At 42.4% G+C, this 22,666-nt stretch overlaps 1 protein-coding gene across 2 annotated transcripts in view; it reads right to left on the minus strand.

Annotated features, from left to right (window-relative positions):
* The window catches only part of GNG12 (G protein subunit gamma 12), a 127,791-nt gene that overhangs the window by 57,530 nt on the left and 47,595 nt on the right, over positions 1-22,666 (minus strand). Inside the window, exons 2-3 of one of the 2 annotated variants that reach the window (XM_069478056.1) lie at positions 13,497-13,547; positions 4,542-4,571 (exon numbers count right to left, since the gene is read on the minus strand). The gene's annotated coding sequence lies outside the window, so the exon portion shown is untranslated. The remainder of the gene's footprint in view (positions 1-4,541; positions 4,572-13,496; positions 13,548-22,666) is intronic. The other variant, XM_069478054.1, reaches the window with a different exon arrangement.

Consider the following 22,666-nt stretch of genomic DNA (forward strand, 5'->3'; position numbering starts at 1 on the left):
TTCCTTTTTATACAAGCTTTTCCTCATTGTAGAATCTTAGGTGGTTTTATAATTTTGCTATAATTCCAAATCAACACCCCTCCCTTGCTATCACCTACCTATCTATTGGTTTTTCTCCATTAATTTCTATAGTGATAATTTCTTTGTTTAAAAGAATGCATATTTTAAGGCTGTTGATATTAACAACTTTTTTCCTAAAAAGTTCAGTCAATTTGCAACCCAACAAGCGATAAGAGTGTCAACTCTACCTTGTGCTAACTAGTCTTGCATGCTGACATGCTATAGGGTGTTATTCCTCTCATGACCCTGAATACATCTGTTTGTTAGCTTGTTGATTCATTCACTCAGTAAATATTCATTGAGCGTCCACTCTGGGCCAGTATTCTAGGTGTAAGATAACAGATCTCAAATAAAGATATAAAAGTAATAATATGAATTGAGGTAAGGGATAAGATACACACAGGTTGGTGCAACACTGGGTACCTGGAGGGAGTGCTCCAGGTGACAGGGTTGAGACAGGACTTTGAGCAAGACAAACGGGCCAGTGCGCTACAGCTGGGGGTGGGGGCACTGGGGGGAAAGGGTGTAGTTTCTGCTGACAGTTTCATCTCTTAGCACTCACCACAAAAGTCGATCAAAATGTCTGCAAAACGTTGCCCTTACTGAAAATACAAACCCCTATCCTGACGTATCTCAACTACCTACTTCCAAAGCCTGCCCTTCTTCCTTTCTGCCCTAGTCAGCACAGTCTAAATTTCAGTGTGTTGTAATTTATGAATAATAATGAAAGCTTGAAAATGCTCTGAAATTACAGGGAACTTACATACCATCCTGATATTGCTCAGCCTTGCAATTACCTGACATAAAGGGACCATTAATGAATCAGATGGTCTCAACATTAGATTAATGGCTACTTTCAACAGTGGAAAAGGGACAGATGTCCAAGGAGAGAGAAAGGTACTAACGGCTGTGTGTGTGTGTGTGTGTGTGTGTGTATTCTCTTCCAAGTAATAGAGATGATGGCTGTGGCCACAGGCAAGGAAGACAAGTGTCCACCAAAAAAAAAAAAAAAAAAAAGAAAGAAAATGAAATGCAACCAGCCCATGCTTTGGACTCCATCTGGTCCAGCAGGAATTCTGGCTCCCCAAGCCCCACTATCACCTTGGACTTTGCCAGAGGGAATCAAGAGGCAGGAAAAGAGAGGAGTCCCCCAAGGAGCTAGTCCTGGGAGAAATATATCCCTCTCTCCTAAATAAAGACTGGTGCTTAGAGCAATTGGTTTCCATATACTAAAAAGCAAACAGATAACACTTTCAAAATTTTTTTTCTTATATTAAAATTTGCATGAGATGAAAAAATTAGACAAAATACATAAGAGCATTATCAATAATCATTAAAAGCCCTTGTCAAATACTGAAAAGATAATTCACAACAATCTATAAGATGTATTTGCATTCTTTTCTTTTCATATCCTTTTGAGGAAAAACAGCCCCAAGTAAACAATTAATCTGATGTATGAATAAAAATCTCTTAACAATGCCATGCCCTCAAATACTAAAGTGCACCTCTGTATTTCTGAGAGCACAGAAAGACAAAAAAAAAAAAAAAATTAAAATTATTACTAATATAAAGAATATTTTGTATCTTCCACTTGATGGATGAAGATCTAGAACAATGAAGATGATGAACATTCATCTAGAAACACAAAATACTATTTGGTGAGCAAAAGATAGATGAGACTTTTATCATAAAGGCTATTTATAGAGGACACAATAGAAGCTAAATAATTGGGTCAGATCTGCTAATTAAAAGCAGCTGAATAATCAACAAAGGATTAACAAAGGTGTCAGGATCATATTTTAACAAAAGATGAAATATATGCGAAGGTTTTTATATTTCAACCATTATCCTTCTGTTTTGTATTTTTTTAAAAAAAATATACAGAAAGTGTGAGAAGTAGTAGTGAAATAACTATTACCTAGTCTAACTGTGACTAAATTTTGGCACTTGTTAGTAGCAAATATAAATGAAATGACGCAAATCACTCAAACTAGCAGGACTAAATCAGAAGATCTCAATGAGGGCAACGTAGCTGAAGTTTGTAATTTAGGGTCTCTAACAGATATCCAGCTTTGTGGCTGAAAATTCCTTTTTTCTGGTTGGTTTTATTGTCTCTGGCACAACCCCAAGGAGTGAAAGGAAGCCCAAAGCTGGTTTGTCGTAACTAGCGCTGGTGGTGGAAACTTGGCAAAAAAACCCCAAAAACCTCCATTGTGGATTTAACAGCTGTGAGCCTTCAACCTGGTGGCATTTTAATCATGTTACTCTTTAGAGGGATAAAAGAGTATTCAACCTTAAGTTTACAATTGTCTCAAAGCAAAACAAAACAAAAAGAATCCCAAAAAACTAAACCAGCCCAAACCAAACACACACCTAAAACAAAAGCCTCACAGACCCCGCCCCTTTCACTGTCCCACCTCATCACAGGTGACAAAATTTCCAGAAAGCCCATCGGAAGAGCAGGGAGGACGCCCCGATGGCCTATTTTAAACAATGCTCTGATTCTCCTCCAGGGGGCGAGCTTGGCTAGCATGTCACCGAAAAAGGAAATTATTTCCAAGCTGTGATTTTCCCATAGTACCAAAGGATACTCACGGACAAACGGGCCTCTCCCTCCCCCCGTTTTTCTCAATACATTTCACTCTGGCCAATGAGCAAAGCACGCCAGCTCTCCCGTGCAGTGACGGGGAGGGGACGTGGGGATGGGCTCAGGGGAAGCAGGGACACGGCATCAGCACGGTCCTGCAGGCTGGCCAGCCCCTGCTCCTCGAACTTGAGATCACAGCTATGGTTTTGCCAAAGCTGATACAGTTTCAAGGATATTCTTTTTCTTTTTGAAGGAGAATTTTCCACTGGGTCTATTCCAGCCAGCTGAAGCCTCACACGGGGCTCCCTCCCACCCTGTCTCCTCTGTCAGGCCTCCCTCTGAGAAACCACAAAGCCGCAGGAGGTCTGGGAGGGCCTGCTCTGCCTTCCCACAGGGATGGTGGGACCTTTCCACCCCACCGACAGCGTCTGGTCACCAGGAAGGGGCCGAGACAGCAGTTACTCGCTGGGCTTCGCTTCCCTGCACATAAAGGGTTAAGGGTTCCCAGCGGGAACTCAGGTCTGGCCACACAAGGGGCACACACAGCAATGCCTATCCCTGAGGGAGAGGGGAATTTTAGCATCTTGGTGACAACCCAGCAGGGCAGAGGGAAAGGCCCAGAGGGTGTGTCCCTCGCCCAGGGACAGATCCAGTTTTCATGGGTTCTGAGCCTTACACAATTGTGTGGGGGTCTGCTTTAGAAAAAGAATACAAAATTAGGAATACCTATAGGAATTAGGAATACCGACATTACCTGCAGGGCATCAGATGGGGTTGTTGCCAGTGAAAGACCCTGAAACTTAAGCTTCGTCACTGTCCTCAGCTCCTGGGCACACCCTGCTGGTTGAGGAGTGTGTTGGCAAGGGGCTCCCGCAAGCCTAGTCCGCACAACAGCAGGATGGCTTTCCAAAGGCTGTGGGCTCAGCCTCTGCCTCAGGGAGTGGACTGAGGAGCTTGGGAAGGAAGAGTGCAAGGTGGGCTGCTGACGGACTCTCCCCCGCAGCCAGCCCCGAGCACACAGCTGGTGTCCACTAAATACCTGACTGACCAAGTGAAGTGGCCCTGCTGCTCTGCCACTTGCCATCCCTGCTGCCTTGCTGCCCTCTTTCTGGCGTGCCAGCCATAGTCCAAGTTCCACGTAAAGAAAGATTACTGTCTGGGGAGGTAAGTCGCACGCAACGCAAGAGTGGGTTTCTTGCTCACCTGGGTCATTCAATCATCAAAAGTGCCCAGGCAGGAGTTACACAAACTGCAAAAATTAGCCCAACAAATAATGATGTAGTCTTCACTCTACACACACCCTCTGGCACAGCATGGGCACAAGGTCAGTAAGACAGAGGGGACCCGAGCACTAATGAGGACTGCCCGCTGCCCCAAAATGGACCCTGGAAAGAAACCATAGAAGGGAACACTTGCATTGCCCTGCGAAAGGAAACAAACTCCTCAGCGAGCAAGCCCAGCTCTGCCGTGGGCCAGCTCTCCACTCTTTAATAGTTTTTAGAAATCATCACAACAGCTAAACACAAATAATGATTATAGTGACCATTTATTGAACATACATTATGTGACAGGCCACTGCGCTGAGTTCATTATGTGCAGTGTTTCCTTTAAAACAGCTATCTTGATGGAGCCTGTGGTCTCCCGTTTGGGTCATCCCACTAGTTCAGGCCCTGCCGCCTTCTCTGCTTTTTCCACCCATGGTAAGGTTATGTCTCCTTCCAGACCTCCTTGTTCTGTACAAAGGTGCCAACTATGCCAGTCTTTATTGAAAGACAGCAAAATAAACTGATCTGAATTGAGAGCATTTAGCTAAATATAGTTTGTTTGCATATTTTCACAGGCCTTGCAAAAATAATACATAAATTTCTCCTAATCTGGTGGCAAAATCACTTACCCAAATCTTAACAATGAAATGAGGCCAGGCCTAAAAAAAAATGGAAAGTTGTTTAGTTTAGTTAATGTAGCTCGTTTTCATATGTGCTATGGTGTGGTATTTATAAGCAAACCAGCTAACTAAACATTCTTTCTTGAACGAAACAGTGAGTACAATTTTTTATATACAAAAGTGTCCTCATGAAGCCATTTATCACAAGAAACAAAGTGTTCTGCAGATCCTTGGTTTTTTTTTTTTAAATAGTGACAGGTCTTGCTATATTGCCCAGGGTAGACTCGAACTCCTGGGCTCAAGGGATGCTTCCACTTCAGCCGCCCAGTTAGCTGGGACTACAGGTGGGTGCCACCATGCCTGGCTTGTTCTGCAAATTCTTATCTGTAAAATGGAGGTAATACTGTGACGGGAAAATATTGGCCACCAATATTGAGTCCTTACTGTGTGCTATGCCTGTGCTACACATTTCATATAGATTATTTTACTCAATCCCCTCAGCAACCTTATGCAGTATTATTTCCATTTTATTGATGCAGAAATTAAAGCTTTAAGAGGTTAGTGACTTACCCAAGGTCACAAAGGTATTCAGGGATAGATCTGAGGCTGGGCAGGTTGAGCCTTATTTTTAGCCCCTGTGCCATGCTGCTCTGCAGCCAAAAATCACTTTCTATACTACAAAGAACTGTTTTGCAAGATATTTTTTTAAAGCAGGTAGTTTCGTATATTTAGATTTTCCCTCAAATTTCTATTTGATTTAAAGAAAAAGCTGTTGCTAAAGAATTGGGCTACTATTTTCAAGGCTTTAATAGTTTTTAGAAATCATCACAACAGCCAAATGCAAATAATGATAATAGTGACCATTTATTGAACATACATTCTGTGACAGGCTACTGTGTTGATTTCCTTACGTGCAGTGTTTCCTTTAAAACAGCTATCTTGTAAGGAAAATGATATCCCTATTTAATAGATGAGGAAACTGAGGCTCAGAAAGGTTAAGCCATTCTGTCCAAAGTGTCTCAGCAACTGAACAAAGATTTGAACTCTATCTGGCCACACTACGCCACTTCCCTACCATAAAATGTACACAAATAGAAAGCATATTTTAGTTAACCTCCTGTTAGCTATTTTACTTATATAAGCATACACACACACAAACCCCTCGGAATGGTCAATGGAAAACACTATATTCTTTATTTTTATTTATTTATTTATTTTTATTTTAAAATTCATAAATTTTGCTAATTTCTTTCTATTTTTTTAGTAGAGGCAGGGTCTCACTGTTGCTCAGGCTGGTCTCAGAACTCCCAAGCTCAAACAATCTGCCTGCCTCGGCCTTCCAGAGTGCTAGGATTATAGGCGTGAGCCACCATGCCCAGCCGGAAACCACTATAATTCTTTTAGGCCAAGAGGAGATAGGTGAGCAGTCCCAGGGGAGTTTAGTTCTGCTGTCTGAGCCTCTGTCTGCAACATCATCTGGGGCACAAAGCTCATGTGATGTATCTAGGGGAGGGGAAAGAAGGGAGCCGGGGTGGGAGGGAGGGAAGGAGCTAATCATCTTTGTAAACAGCCAGTAAAAATAACATGAGGACATAAACCAGGTACACATCTGGATATATAATATAATGCTGAATCTTGCCAAGGGAACCAGTCTATGATGGAACTACCCAAATTGCATTTAATCCATTCTTAGGCCATTGTCCCCAGGGTGACTTCAACTTTAGCTGACCCAAGTATCTTGCTAGCATGTGTCACTTGCTCATTTGAGATGCTGCCTTCACCACGGGGTGGGGGCCTAAACTCAGAGAGTGATCTAAATGTTCTAAGATCCAACATCAAAGTGGCCCAAATGCGCATGACAAAGAAGGACACATTGGCAGAGAGGCTGAGTTCACAGTGCTGAGGCCAGAGAAGGCAGAAAAATATGCTGACTCCGAAGGCTATGTCAACATAAAAGAAAAACTGCAAAAAGGGCAGTGGGGGAGGGTCTTTGGAGGGAGGTGGAGCACATTCTGCAAGGCTTGAATTTGCAGAGTTCATAAACTCTGCCTGGAGCCCTGATCAAAATGCCCCCATGAAGCACAGCAAATCGGCTCTCAGATCAAGAGAACCTATGTTAGGGTCATGAGCATGAGAAATGGTGACTGAGCACGGAGTTTCCAAATAGCATCTTTCTGTTGGGGTTGTAGCAAGTGCACTTTGGTATGCAGGTAAGGAAACCCCAGCCAGAGACACAGGTCAAAGGCTTCCCTGTGGTCTTGGAGAAAAGGTGTCCAAGCCTGGAATCCCTACTGCCCAGGCTGATTTTCTCAGAGGAGGTCCACACGTGTGCACACACACACGTACACATGCACACTCCCCCACTTCCGACCCCAATAAACGGAATGGCACAGGGAGCCGGGTTTGGCTTGGCAGGAGCAGCATCTTTCCAACAACCCCAAGTTATTTGATATCCGAATGGGATGACTGGGGAGGGAGGGAAGTAAGGAGCTTCTTATTCCTGGATAGGTTTGAAGCAGCGGATGAAGGACCACTTTTAGGGGTATTGAAGAGGAGTTTCTTGTACAGGGTCAGGAGTTGAGAGTTAATATAACAAGATGCTAAAGAGGAAGTTTCCACCACATTAAAATACAACAGATGGGAAATTCCAAAGCAAAGAGCCAGACTGTCATATGGAAATTTTTAAGGAATTCATCTAACTGACTCTAAGACCCAGGAGGAGGATATAAACAGGTCAGGACAATGGAAAGAGGCAGATGAGTGTGTGAGGAAGATTCCTTGGAAATTACTCTGATTCCTACTGTCCCCATGGTAGATGGGGTGGAGAGGGCCGGACTTTAGCCTCAAGTCTAGAGAAAAGGGTTTTGAAGGCCATGTCTGCAGGGGTTGATATGCATCTTCCAGAGTTCTGGGACTGGTGTGTGACATCATGAGAAGTGGCTAAAGCTGCCTGAGTTGGGAAGTGACCGCCGCCCCCTTCCCCTAATGTGAACCCCGGGCACCCAGAACACCAGCCTGAGTCTCCTGAAAACAGGTTCTACCCAAGAGGGCGTTGGCTGGAGAGTGAGAGGACCCTAGAGAGAGGATGGGGCCCAGAAGCTGCTGAGGGACGGCAGCAGGCAGGAGGACAGGCGCTGCCCCAGGCCCAAGAGACCTGGAGAGAAAGGTCCAGGAGGGAGTTCTGCAGAAAGCCACAGAAGCAGCCAGGAGAGAAAAAAGCCCCCTTTCCCCTTCTGCCAGGCTCAGAGAACTCAGTGCCAGGTGTGCTCACTGCAGTCAGGTACGGACTTGCTGCACCCCCTCCCCTCCCCCACCACCTGGACAGTCCAGAGCGGCAGGAGCTGGAAGGGGAGAGGAATGAATGCTGACTGTTTACAGACTAGAGGGGGCATTTCAACTTTCCCAGTAAGCCTGTACGTGTGTGTATGTGTGTGCACACGCATGTCAGTATATGACAGAGAGACTGACTTCAAGTGGCCTTAGGACTTTTCATTACCAAACAGGAGCCAGAAAAGTCATTGGCCTGATCAAGTTTTTGCCAGGAAATGGGGAAAAACACCTCATCAAACAAACTTTAAAGGTACAGTGGGAGCCAAGAATGAAGCTGTGTCTTCATTATGCCTCATGAGCCGTGTTGTGCAGTGTACTAGTTAAGCTAACCTTTGCTTCACACTGACTATGTGCCAGGCGCTGGGCAAGGACCTCATAGACATTACTGCACTGAGTCCCTCTAACAACTCTGCCAGGCAGGTATTTGACAGATAAGGAAACTGTGGCTCAGAGAGATTAGGCAGCTTGCCTAGGGTCACACAGGAGGGTAAGTAAAGTAGTTAGAACCTGCACTCAACCACAACTGTCACATCTAACCCTGAACTCTTTTATTATTCCAGATGACTGGTTTTCAGCAGCACATTTGTTATTGAAGGAGGAAAAGGACTTGGATCCTGACCCTCCTTCCTGCTCGGGAGTCCCTGAGCTAGAAAACCGAAGAGCAGAGTTAGAAAACCATTGCACCGTGTGATCTTAGCAGTGTCTTCCAACACTAGGAGTCTATGATTCTATTAATATCATCTGAGGGCGGGAAGGTGGAGGGAGGCAGACCCGCAACAGCAGACATGGGAGGGAGGAAAAACTCAGTTTGTGTCCTGTTTTCCCAGAGAGGCAGCTGGAAGGAGCCGGTTCCAGCAGGTGGTACTATAACAGATCTGAGGTTCACAGAATTATAGTCATATGTATAAAGAAGTAGTTATATAAAGCATGTAAAGCTTTTAGCACAGAGCTCGGCATTAGGTAAATGGCAACTATGATGGTGAAAAGTTTACATATATGCCTAAAAACCTCAACATATAATTTAATGCGACATGCTCAGCCACTGACGTCACTGTGTCTGTTCCATAAGGAGCTATGTTTATCATGGACACTACACTTTACTAATTCAGCTAAGACAAGAAAGGAATGCACAAGATTAAGCTAGCCAAATCTAAAATAACTGGAGTGGGTTTGAAGCAATGGTTCTTAAGCAGAAGGGGGCCGTGGAGCCCTATGAGATGAGGGTGGAAAGCATGATCCCTTACCCCAGTAAAAAAGTGCATATGCACCATCTTGCAAATAGTCATAGAAGATTCACAGATCTGCCGAAGCATATCGATTGTCTATTAAGAACTACTCCTGTAGATCCTGGGGATGCAACACAAGGTCCTCAGACCGGGAGCTGCCACTGGACTCTGTGGTGGGGCCGCCTGTCCTTGTCCTCGCCACATGCTCACTGTTGATAGTCTGGATCATGACACCAGACTCCAAATAGGCAGTCGACGTAACTGGAGCTGAATCTGATTTTCAGAAGTTTAATGGACTCCATGTTAAGAATGTCTAAACCAGTGGACTCTGGTACCCAGACATTTTATCTGCTTGCCATTCTCTTTTCTTTCTTTCTTCTTGTGGTAACAAACCCCTTTTTCATGGGAACCCATTCCACGTGATTCTGGTGGGATTTGCCCTCTCTCATGGGACATACGAACAAGCTCTGGCCAAAGAGATCTGATTGTTGTCTACCACTTACTTCTGGCCATGCTGACTCGGGCCGGCAATCCAAAGCAGGCCAGTCAAGATCTCTCCTTGGTACTACTGCCAGAACTATGGCAAAAGAGGCACTCTCCTCGTTGAGATCCAGAGCTGTGAGAATGCTAGAAACCCAGTGCTGATGGCTACCTTTGCCACCATGGTGAGGGAGAGGGCGCCTGAGAATGAAGCTGATGGAATTAAGCAAAGCTGAGAGAGAGAGAGAGAGAGAGAGAGAGAGAAAGATAATGGTCTGATGATTTCTTTTGAACTCATGGGCAGTCCTTGTGGAATTCTGGGTTCCTCTCTCGCAATGATCTTAACTAAATTAAAATTTTTTCTTCCTCCGACATCCCTTCAGAAACATTACCCCTGTATCACCCTCTGCACCAGCAGTTCATCTTCCCAGTGCTGCCACCCATCAGACACTACCTCTTGTAATAAATATTACAGTTCCCGACTGAAAGAAGAGAGACCCAGAAGTAGACCACAGTAGCCCAGTTTATAGTTTGCTACCATCAAACAAATACTTGGAGTCAAGTGTCATGAGCCTCTCAAACTGCCCCCAAAACCTACTGAACACTCCTGTATGATAAAGGACCTAGAGCCGCGGGGCTCAGAACAGAAGCAGAGGTGCATGGAGCAAGGGAAGAGGACCACGCAGGATCGATGCAAATCCTGTGTATTGAAAAGCTACTCCACAGACTGAGTCACAGCGTAGACTGGAGAGAAACAATATTCACACGGCACTATCGGCAAGGTGCTTCCTATCCTTTAGGAAGTAGATTTCAACACAAGTGCCAGATCTGGTCCACGACTAAAATGTCAAGCTCAGCATCAAGACAGCAGTGGTAGTCTGTGAAATCCATCATGAGGTAGGCAGGAGAGGGGGGAATATGAATATGGGTATTTGTTATTCCAGCTGAAACCATTAAATTTTATTCTTGAATTAAGCAATGCCAACAGAGAAATGCACATCTGGACCGGAAGGGCTTTGCTTGGACTGCACTTGGATGTTACATTATTCACCTACGCTGAGGGTAGTCTTCATTATGCTACTCACGATAGGGGTGCTGTTTGCCACTCTGTGTGGCATCCTCTTTATGAGCACTCTGGAGGAATGTCTCTGAGTCTTGACCATGATTAACCTCGCTGCTTCTGAGTAACTAGTGTGCCTTTATCTCCTGGCCACTGTGAGTTGGTAACGGAGCCCAATTTCCTTCTGGTACTGACTGCTCAGAAGCTCAGAGGCAAGACTGTGGGACCTGCTAGCAAATACACAGGCTCTCACCCATGGGATATTTTGAAGAGGAAAAAAAAAAAAAATCACCAGAATAATTCACTAATGGTGGAATATATTAACGTTATAAAAATGGTCTAAATGCAATTGAACAGGGGAATCTCCCCTACATCTCAAATAATTCTATGTAAAACAGCACATAGTTAGCACCCAAAAAATAGTAGACACTAATTTTTACTATTGTTGCTTTTATTATTAATTCCACCTCTACCACCACTCTACTTACTGCCTATTCCTCTACCATCACCACATAGGTGACTACCCTTTGTTGAACAGTGGCTAGCTGGAGATCCATAATCAATTAATGCATTTTCATTACATTTTATGGTTTATAAAGCACTTTTACATATATTACCCTTTCTGATCTTCCCAGCAATCCTTGAGTTAAATATTATTCCCATGTTACAGATGGGAAAACTGAAGCTCAGAAAGACTGAGTTTGGAAGGTTCCAGAGCTGGGTTCAGAGCTAGGCTCAAACTCAGGTCTTGTATAAATTTCTTGTTCTCGCCATTACAAATGGTTGCCAACTGCAGAGCGATTGCATTATCATCTGAGTGCTTTAAGATTCCTGGGGACCACCCAGACCTAATGAATGTGGATGGCCCAGTGGAAGGGACTGTGTGAGTGTGTATTTTAAGAGGTGCCTCGTCTGATTCTGAGGAGCTGCGGCGGGTGAGCGTGCGCAGTGCCTGTGCTGCGTCCTAGTTGACTAAGTACCTGCTGTACTCCCAGCCCTGTGCTAACGGCTACGAGGAAGGCCTATGTAGCCTTCGGCTCTCAAAGAGCTAACAAAGCAACTATGGAAGTAAGACCAGCCAAGGTGAAAGAAGAGTGAGCCAAAGACCCACTCTGCTTGGCTCTGAAGGCGGTCAGAGCGGGTGAGATCACAGATGGCAGGGGTAGGCAGGAAGGGCAAGTCACAGAGAAGGGAAAATTCCACCGGGCCTTGCAAAATGGGCAGGATTTCCAGGTAGAGAAGGGGTGAGCAGAAAGATATCCTCAAGACAGATGCTGAATAGACTGGCAAAAATAAAGGGAAGAGCGGGAGTTGAGCAAGAGAGGATGAGGCCGGATGATGACAGCGGAGAAGCCAGACAGAGGAGCCTAGGCTGGTGTGCTGGGTGGCACGGAGGGAGGCACGGATGGCTTTTGAGCAGAGGAGTTAACTTTCTGAAAGATGAAGTGAAGGATGACTAACATGGCGGTGCTGTGGAGAACGAAGGGAGGGCTGGAGGGTGAAAACCCTGGTATTGGCAAGACCACCTAGGGATCTGCTGAAGTGATTGAATGTCAGATGACAGGGGAAAGACTAGGATTCTAAGGTGCTGGCAGTCAGAATGGGGCAAGAGGATGAGCCACAGGAGGGAGTCTCTTGAGTCCTCTCACTCTCCACATTCTTCTCATCTCAGCATAGCTGTTTTTATGTGACCCATAAATGCTATGGTAGATTGCAAAAAATGGCTACAATTCTTCCCCTTCCTGTATCCATGCTCCTTACAATGTGATTCTGCAACTCCTCTCAGCATAGAATCTCTATCTATACTTCCTGAATCCAGGCTAGCCATAGAGCTTGTTTTAACAAACAGAACGAAGTGGAAGCAATGTTGTGCTAGTCAAGTTCTGAGCCTCGACCTCAAGATGCTTCTGCTCTCTCTTGGTACCCTGCCCAGTCACCACGTGAACAAACTCGGGGCAACCTGCAGGATGATGAGACACATGGCATAGTCCCTGTTATCACTTCAGCCAACAGCCAGGTGACCTCCAGAAACAAAGCCTAGCTGACCTGGACCTATAGCTGCCTACAGAAACGTGAATAGTCCCAGCTAAAACCAGAAGAATCATGCAGCTGAGCCCAGCTCAAATCACTAACCCACAGAACTGTGAGATAAATAAATGATGGTTATTTTGAGCCAGTAAATTTTGGCTCAAAGTACTGGCAATACATTTTGGGGTGGTTTGTCATGCAGCAAAAGCTAACTAATAACACACTGCAAATAACAGGATGGCCACAATATCACAGAGTGATGCCACCCGAAGCCCTAGAAGCTTTTTCCCTTAAGAAGTATATTCCCCTTCTAGCTCTTTAGTAAGTTTTCCACCACTGCAGAACTGTTAACTCACAACAACCCTATTTAGGTGAGATGGGAAATGAGAGAAAAAATAGAGCGATAATAAAGAGTAGAGCCCCAATATGTTATATGTTGCAGCTCTGAGCCAATTTTCATTACAACACACTGCAAGGGACTGTCTGAATTCCTTGGCTGAAGTAACACTCTGTTGTTTTGGATACTGCCCGAAATAAGCAGACCATCAACAGGGGCCTGGAAATAGTTTCATTACAAAAAAAAAAAGCTTTTATTTTAATAGTATTTGGCATGTAATCATGGATCTTTTTCCTGCCCATGGTCTTAGCAAAAGAACATGGGTTACTCTGTTTTTTTTTAAAGGCATGGAAACATCATAAATTTATTTTGAAGACCAAAAATGTGCAAAGAAGCAGCCATCTAATCATAGTACTGGTAGGGATGCATCTAACTTAGAAGTGTGAACATCATTTCAAAAATAATGTCAAACAGTCACTTTGTTTAAAAAATAAAGAACTTACCAGTAAGACTGTATGGTCCAATGTTTTCAGGTTTTAAATGATGGAGTGAATCTGAAATAGAATTAAAGAAACATTCCATAAGTAAATCACATTTGGATAGGGTGTGCTTTTGATCCCAAGTGACTGCCATAATGTTGAGCATTTATTTTTTTTGTTAAAGATTAACAAAGCTTTTTCTGGCTCCTGATGGAATAGGGAGCATTTTTCGCCTACATATTTCAACTTCCTGAGTAGAGAGCATTCTCTCATCTACTTCAGGGAGTGCCGAAAGTCTGAGGCCAGTATAACTATAAATGGTAGTGTTTTTGTCCAAACCTCTCCAAGTCAGGGGAATTCTCTCTAGTTGTTGCTCTTGCCTTGGTCCCTCAAACCCCTTCTAGGACTAAGCCATGGTTTCCTCTAAGGAACCAATTAAAAAGCCAGTGGTGCAGCATAACTTGAAGGGCACTAGGATGGGCAGACAAGGCTTTCCGGTAGGGGCCACCAGAGCATGTAAATAGCCATACATTTTTGTATTATTGATAATGGTAAGCCTAAGGTAGTGCTGTTCAATAGAAATACAATGCAAGCCACATACATAATATTAAATGTTCTATAATGGGACCAAAAAAGAGCCTCAACAGCCAAAGCAATCTTGAGCAAAAAGAATAAAGCTGGAGGCATCACACTACCTGACTTCAAATTATGATACAAGGCTACAGTAACCAAAATAGCATGGTACTGGTATAAAAATAGACATATAGATCAATGGAACAGAATAGAGAACCCAGAAATAAAGCCACATACAGCCAACTGATCTTTGACAAAAAGTTGACAAGAACATACACTGGGGAAGGGATCTCCTTTTCAATTAACGGTTCTAGGAAAACTGGACTGCCATAGGCAGAAGAATAAAACTGGACCCCCATCTCTTACCATACACAAAAAATCAACAAGATAAATTAAAGATTTGAATTTCAGACCTGAACCTATAAAACTATTAGAAGAAAACCTCTGGGAAACTCTTCTGGACATTGGTCTAGGCAAAGGATTCGTAACTAAGACCTCAAAAGCACAGGCAACAAAACCAAAAATAAACAAATGGGTCTTAATTAAACTACAAAGCTTTTGCACAGTAAAAGAAATAATCAACAGAGTGAACAACCTGCAGAATGGGAGAAAATATTTGCAAACTATATATCTGACAGGGGACTAATATCCAGAATTTACAAGAAACTCAAATAACTCAATAACAACAAAAAACCAATTAATCCCATTAAAAAGTGGGCTAAGGACACAAACATTTTTCAAAAGAAGACTAACAAATGGCCAAGAAGCATATGAAAAAATGTTCAACCTCATTAATCAACAGAGAAATGCAAATTAAACCACAATGAGATATCTTATACCAATCAGAATGGCTATTTACTAAAAAGAAAAAAAAAAACAGATGTTGGTGAGTATACACAGAAAAAGGAACTCTTATACACCGTTGGTGTGAATGTAAATTAGTGCAACCTCTATGGAAAACAGTATGGAGATTTCTCAAAGAACTAAAGAGAACTACCATATGATCCAGCAATCCTACTTCTGGGTATCTATCCAAAGGAAAAGAAATCAATATATAAAAAAGATACCTGTACTTTATTGAAGTATTTTTTCACAACAGCAAAGATATGGAATCAACCTAAATGTCCATCAACAGATGAATGGATAAAGAAAATGTGGTATAGGTGCACAAGGGAATCCTATTCAGCCACAAAAAGAATGAAATAATGTTTTTTTGCAGCAACATGACTGGAACTGAAGGCTACTATCTTAAGTGAAACAACTCAGACACAGACAAATACTGCATGTCCTCACTTATAAGCGGACACTAAATAATGTGTACACACAGAAGCAGAGTGTGGAGTGATGGACAATGGAGACTCAGAGAGGTGGGGGAGGTTGGAGGATGGTGGATGAGGGGAGGTTGCTTGGTGGGTACGATGTGTTTTGCTTCAGTGATGGATGCATTGAAGGCCCTGACTTCACTACAGTGCAATGTATCAATGTAGCACAATTGCACTTGTACTCCGTGAATATACACAAATAAAAAATAAACAGGAAAAACTTTTTTAAAAAATTAAAAAATTCAATGTTCTAGTAGCCACATTTAAAAAGCAAAAGAAACAGACAAAATTAATTTTAATAATATATTTAATCTAACCTAATTTATGCAGAATATTATTTCAACATGTAATCAATATAAAAATTATTAATGTATGGCCGGGTGCGGTGGCTCACGCCTGTAATCCTAGCACTCTGGGAGGCCGAGGTGGGTGGATCGCTCAAGGTCAGGAGTTCGAGACCAGCCTGAGCAAGAGCGAGACCCCATCTCTACTAAAAATAGAAACAAATTATATGGACAACTAAAATATATATAGAAAAAAATTAGCCGGGCATGGTGGCACATGCCTGTAGTCCCAGCTACTTGGGAGGCTGAGGCAGGAGGATCGCTTAAGCCCAGGAGTTTGAGGTTGCTGTGAGCTAGGCTGACGCCATGGCACTCACTCTAGCCTGGGCAACAAAGCAAGACCCTGTCTCAAAAAAAAAAAAAAAAAATTATTAATGTGATATTTTACTTTTTTTTCATACTAAAGCTTCCAGATTCAGGGCATCTCAACTCGGGCTAGCCACATTTCAAGTAGTCAAAAGCCACACGTGGCTAGTGGCTACCACACTAGACAGCACAGGTCTAGGGAATCTATTCTTGGTCTTCAGGTCCTGGCAAGGATCCAAAGCATATGGAGATTTTATTTACCTATTTTTCTTCTCCCAGTAATCCACCATTACCCCATTTCATGATGTCATTTAAATAGAAATCATAAGGTGATGACAGCAAGTACTTATATAGCACTTACTATGTGCCAGGAACTGTTCTAGGCATGTCCCTATGTCACTTCAATTGATCCTCACGACGACTCTGTGGGGTAAGTATATCACCATTCTCATTTTGTGATAAGGCAACTGAGGCACAGAGAGGTCACTTTGCTTTCCTCAGGCTGTAAGACAGTGACAGAGCTGGGATTCGAATCCATCCAAGCCGTCTGCCTCTAGAGCCCACGCTCTTAGCCACTATCCTCTCAATTAAATTTGAACAGCTCAAAATAAGATAATTACTTTCAGTTTTAATTATAGCCATCAAATGATCCAAGTCTGCTCTCATGATAACATGGTTAGATAATAACAGTGATGGCAGATGGAAGAGTTATTGGAGGCACTAGCAAATTAAATTAAAAACAATTTGAGATGGGAGCACGAAACCCACAAGCAGGCCTGGGTCGGAAAGACTGCACTGGGTCTGAGGGCCTGTCCGCATGACCAGCGTGGGGCGGAGGGGGAGGTCAGTGTGGGGTCTATGGGAAATCTTGTCTTTGTGGTTTTTCATCAGACTCTCAGTAGGGTCTGTAAAATAGATATCCCTATATCTGTCTCAGCAGGGGTAGGGAGTTAGAGAGAAATCACGGAGAAAAGAATTAAGAAAACACATACTTTCACTTTACTAATCCACGGGCCCCAAAGAAATCACACCTAGTGAGCAAAATCAGGTCCACGCAGGTGAGCTTCCTTCTTAAATCCCAGGGAAGGAGGCTGGGCAGCGACACTGAGGGCTGAGGCCACTGTGGGGCGCTGCAACCCAGTCTCTCATGGTGAGCCCTGAACCTGCTGAAAATCCTTCCGTCGCTTCCTTTAGGCTTTAGAATCCAGTCCAAGCTCCTCAACCCAGTCCCCACTCCGGACACTGTTCCTCAGGCATCTCACTGACAGGTCCTGAAATGCCCCCTCCTCTCACACTTCTCTGTGCCTTTGTAGATTCTGTTCTTTCTGCCAGACATGTCCTTTATAGCCTCAGCCTGCCTTCACGTCTCAGTGCAAAAGTCGCTACTTCTGGGAATGCCTTTGCGACAATGACTCTGCAGTAACAGTAGCAAAACGGTATTCATTCAATTCAATGACAGTTACGTACTACTGCGGTCACGCGTCTCTTAATGCTGGGGATACATTCGGAGAAATGTTTCTTTAGGCAATTTTGTCATTGTGTGAACATTATAGAGAGCACTTACACAAACCTGGATGGTGTAGCCTACTACACACCTAGGCTACATGCCTATTGCTAGGTACAGCCTATTGCTCCTAGGTTACAAACCTGTACAGCATGTTACTGTACTGAATACTGCAGGCAATTGTAACACAATGGTAAGTATTTATGTATCTAAGCATAGCCAAACACAGAAAATGTACAGTAAGAATATGGTATTACAATCTTCTGGGACCACTGTTGTATATGTGATCCATCTTTGACTGAAACGTTGTTATATGGCGGCATGACTATATTACTGGTAATAATAAAAGCTGGATTTTATGGAGCTATGTGCCAGGCACTGTTCAAGTGCTTTACAAAATCCTTTTAGTAATCCTATGAGGTAGATTCTTTTATTATCCCATTTAGCAGGTGAGCAAACTGAGGCATAGAGGTTAAGTCAGTAGCCTAAGGTCACATGGCTTTTAAGTGACAGAGCCAGATTGTGAACCTAGACAACCTGGTTCCAGAGCCTGCACTCTTAACAGCTACTCCATGCCTGCCTCGACCTGGGGTCCACTGCCCTCTACTCTCACTGCCTTTGTTCTTCCCTTTGTTATCTCAAGTAGCTCCTGTATTTTAGATTTCCATTTACTGGTTTCTCTGCCCACTTATTTGCAGAATCCCTGAAAGCTGAGAATGTGTCTAACTCATCTTTGTCTCTCCAGGACTTCGTGAGGTGTTTAGTATATAGTAGATGCTCAATAAAGGCACACAGAGGAAAATGCTAGAGTAGCACCGGAAGGATAGGAAACAAGGCTATAAACTTGAACCTGATAAAAACACACCAGGATAAAGAGCAAACATGTACTTTAAAAAGCAAGCTTTAACTTCACCTTTTAAATCTAACCAGTACCAAGGAGATGACCGCTTCCTAGACTTGTTCAGTTTCAGAGGGATCAGAGACAACTCAGAGCTTGGCTGACTTGATCATATCTCTGAGAAGTTCATCAGCTTCATTTTACTTTGCATGTGGATCTAAGTAACAACACACCTATGTGATAGCACACCAATGGGCTTGGCTGGCCATTATAAAGGAATGACAGAAAAGACACATGTTGAAAAACCTCCTTTGGCTGTCTGGACATGGCTTGGACGTTTCCACCATGGAGTCTCATAATAAGTTTCTTTCCCTTATTATCTAAACTCTCCTTGGAGTTTAAGGGAGTTACATGGCTATAAAAAGTAACCTTGTAGGAAGACACTCTCCTCTTTCTCTAACAATGTGAAAGACCAAAGTTTCAAGATCTGGGACGTACGCAGACCTCTAGGGAGAGAAGGCGCTCTCTCTAGCTCCATCAGAGGTTGCATCAGGACTGTGGCCCCGCCTCCCCACTACTCACAGATAAATGCAATCAGCCATGACATCCACCCTTTAGACTGCATCCCAAGTGTAAAAGAAACCACCATCCTCCCATACACATGAACGTCAGCATCATGTTATTAACAACCAAACTGTAAATCTGTATTTTTACTCTTCCACAAAAATAATAAACATTCACATTAACTTAGTTATCATTGGGAGGTTTACTGAGTGTAAATTATGTGCTAGGTATGGCTGCAGGTGCTAGAGATACAGCAGTGAATGAGGTGAACAAAGTTCCGGATGTGAGGCCCTTACATCGTAACGGGGACCAGCAAATAAACACAAATATTACGTAAAGAAATAAATACGGTCATTTCAAAACAACAACAAGTTCTACCAATTTTTTCACACAAACAGGTAGTGATGTGACTTAATGAAGAGTTTAACAAGGTCTCTTTGGCAGATGTATGGAGCAGTCTCAAAGAGGCAACAGCAGATAAATGGTGACCAGTTACGGGTCCCCCTTCGACTCTTAGGTGGGATATGGTACCTTTAGCCTAGGGCAGTAATGGGAAAGATGGAGAGAAATGGATTCAGTATAGGTTCTGGAGGTAAAACAACTAGGACTTGCTGATGGTGTGGATGTTGGGGAAGAAGCCTAGGTTTTTCCCTCAAGCATTTGGGTCAATGATGGCTTCATTTACTCAGGAGGAGAAACAGGTAGAGAGAGGAAGAAAATCCAAAATTCTTATTCGCCTGGTTAACTCTGAGACATCCAAGGGTTGACTGTCAAGAAAGCATTAAGAAGTCTAGAACTACGCTTTCCAATGCAGTAGCCACTGGCACATGTGGAGTCTTTAAATTTAAATGAGATACAATTAGGAACTCACTTCCCCAGCTGCACGAGCCACATTTCATGTGGTCAAGTAGCCACAGAGACAGCTTCTGCATGGAATGGCACAGGTACTATTATGTTTTCACTTGCAAATTCTAATCGTGATGTTATCTCAAATAGCAAATCAGATGTAAAAGGGCCTTTGACACACATGAAGGACTCTATTGTAAGGATAAAAGGTAAATGCTCCACAAAGGTGAGGCAAAGTTGAAAGATGCTTTAAGTCCATCACAGTGAAATTTGTCTGTTATTAATGCTGACAGGGCCACCAGTGTTGTAAAGTAATGCTGTATGTATCAAAGGATCACATATTAAGTCTTGAGCTCCAAAGGTAAAAGAGAGTAGGAAGCAAAATGTGGACATTTTGCCCCATTGTGCAAGGGCTTTTGTCCCAGGGAATGGCACACCCCAAGAGGGTGCACTGCCCTACTTTCACCAAATGGTACCACCCCATTATCTTCACCTTGGCGCTGGCTCCTGGCTGGAAGAGCTGGTCTGGGCTGTTCATCAGGAGAGACTCTTCTACCTGGTCACTATCCTAATCCACAGAAAGCTTCTGGAGACTTAAAATTTTCTTTTTCATTTAGGAGCTGGTGGTATATGTCCTCAACTACTTTGCAGATAAGCTGGGGGAAAATATTCTGATAGTACCAAAGCCAGTGTGAAATTTAAAAAATACACATGGATTCCTATTTTGTCAGACCTTAAGAGAATATATTAAAAAGTCAGAGTGAACAATAAATTGAAACATTACACTCAACATATTTTTCCCAACATTTTTCTAATGAAAGGACAATGGCACTTTTAAAAGGATGGCAAGTGTCTCTGGAATTTCCCCACATTTCACACCATCCTAGTGCTGCAATTTATTGTTGCCTATTACCCTTGATAGACATATGTGTTTTTACAGGACTACGGCTGTAGTTTACATGCCACTGGTATTAAATCTGGTAAAGTCTTTGGAGTTGGACAGATCTAGGTTTGGACCCCACATCCTCAACTAATGGGATGCAAGTCCTTGGACAATTTATTTCTAAACCTCAATTTCCTTAAGTGCAAAACAGGACTAATAATGCCTTTTGCATATAGTTGCTATAAGGATAAAAAGGGAAACGTTGGCACAGTGCAACTAGAAAAACCTCTATGAATGGTGGCTATAATATCTTTTTAAATTTCACCTTACATTTTAAATATTTTCATATTTCTACACATATTCATAAGTCCTTCATGTTGAAAAGCCATAATCTACTAAATAACTCCCCTAATGCTGGATATTTAAGTTACTACCAGTTTTTATTATTATAAATATGATTACATTGGACATCTTCATGCCTTAGTTTTCTCATTCCTTTATCTTATTTCTCTAGCTTCCTTAAATTCCTAACAGAATTACTGGGTTTTTTTTTTTTTTTTTGCTTTTAAAGAGGTTTTTACTAACATACAATAATACCACCTACAAAATAATGGATGGTTTCTGAGATCTTGATATTTTATACATAAAATAGTATTCTTAATGCTGTTTTACTTTGCATTTCTAAGATAATTAGGAGGATGAACATTTTTTCACATGTATTAATGGTCTATCACTTTGAAAAATAATAAGTTTATACTCTTTGGCCATTCATATACAAGGATCTTGATATTTTTCTTATGAATTTGAATGGGCTCTTTATAGTGCATGATAATCAACAGTTAATATGTTTGCTACAAATATATTCCTAAAACTTTTTGCAATTTTAAGAGAATCATCTTTTCATTTATATAGCATTTAAAAAATAATATGCAACAGCCATATTTTGTATAAACCTCATGAGCTTCTTGGCAAAATGTTTGGCTTCTGATAGCTTTTCAAAGTCCATTTATATCCACGTTGATCTTTGTAGCAACTTTGTGAGTGAGCTGGGAAGTATAACAATGAGAAAACAGATCCAGACAGGACAGGTGATTAAGACAGGGTCACTGAATCCTGGAGTTGGCCACAACCAGACTCTGAGTCCCCCTTTCTCTGAACCCTAGGACCCCTTGTGAAAGGAAGCTTGTGAGGTAAAAATGAAGAGGTATATTTTGTGCACAATGGTTTATTATTCAGAGCACCAATTCTATATCATTTCCTATTAGAAAGCCTTTACATAGAGCATCAGAGAACCATGTCTGCTGCAGTGGAGGCTCCCAAGAAACATTATTATTTTAACATTATTTTAGCAAATCCATCAAAACAATGGCTTACATAAGGCACCATCCTTATGCAGTTTTTTATGTGGCAAGATAATTTAAATAACTTAGACCTAAATTAAGTTTTGTTTTATTATTATTATTTTATCTGGCATGAATACCACTTCTTCCCCCAACTATACCCTCATTCTTTGGCTCAGTGAAACCACTCTTTTCTCTGAATTTCTACAACTTTTTCCACTTTCTACCTTTTATTACAGGTATTTCAGAATATGTTGCACTTCTTATACTGGATGGTAAGGTCCCAAGTGTCCACTTTATTTATATCTCCTAAATTGCCTGGCACCCTGCTCTGTACAGAGGAGCACTCATTCAATGTTGTACAGAGAGATGGGGGAAGAATTTTACATACTTAAGAGACAACAGAAAAAAAAAAAAAAAAGCACAGTTTTGTTAAACTAAGAGCAATAAAGTACAGGTTGCACTGACTGTGTACTCTCTGCTGCACTGCTCCGTATCTTGCCAAGTATACTTTCATGAGACAGTTCTAACACATTCTTAAGCCAGAAGTCCGCATTAGCTAAATAATACTAAACTACATTAAACAGAACGTCCAAAAATGTTTCCGACCTTGAAGAAATCTGTCTAATTCTGTAGATATATCTGTTATGCTTTTATTTGCAAATTCTGATATA

The sequence above is a fragment of the Eulemur rufifrons genome, chromosome 8, assembly GCF_041146395.1.
Source record: "Eulemur rufifrons isolate Redbay chromosome 8, OSU_ERuf_1, whole genome shotgun sequence".
In the NCBI taxonomy this organism is placed as follows: domain Eukaryota; kingdom Metazoa; phylum Chordata; class Mammalia; order Primates; family Lemuridae; genus Eulemur; species Eulemur rufifrons.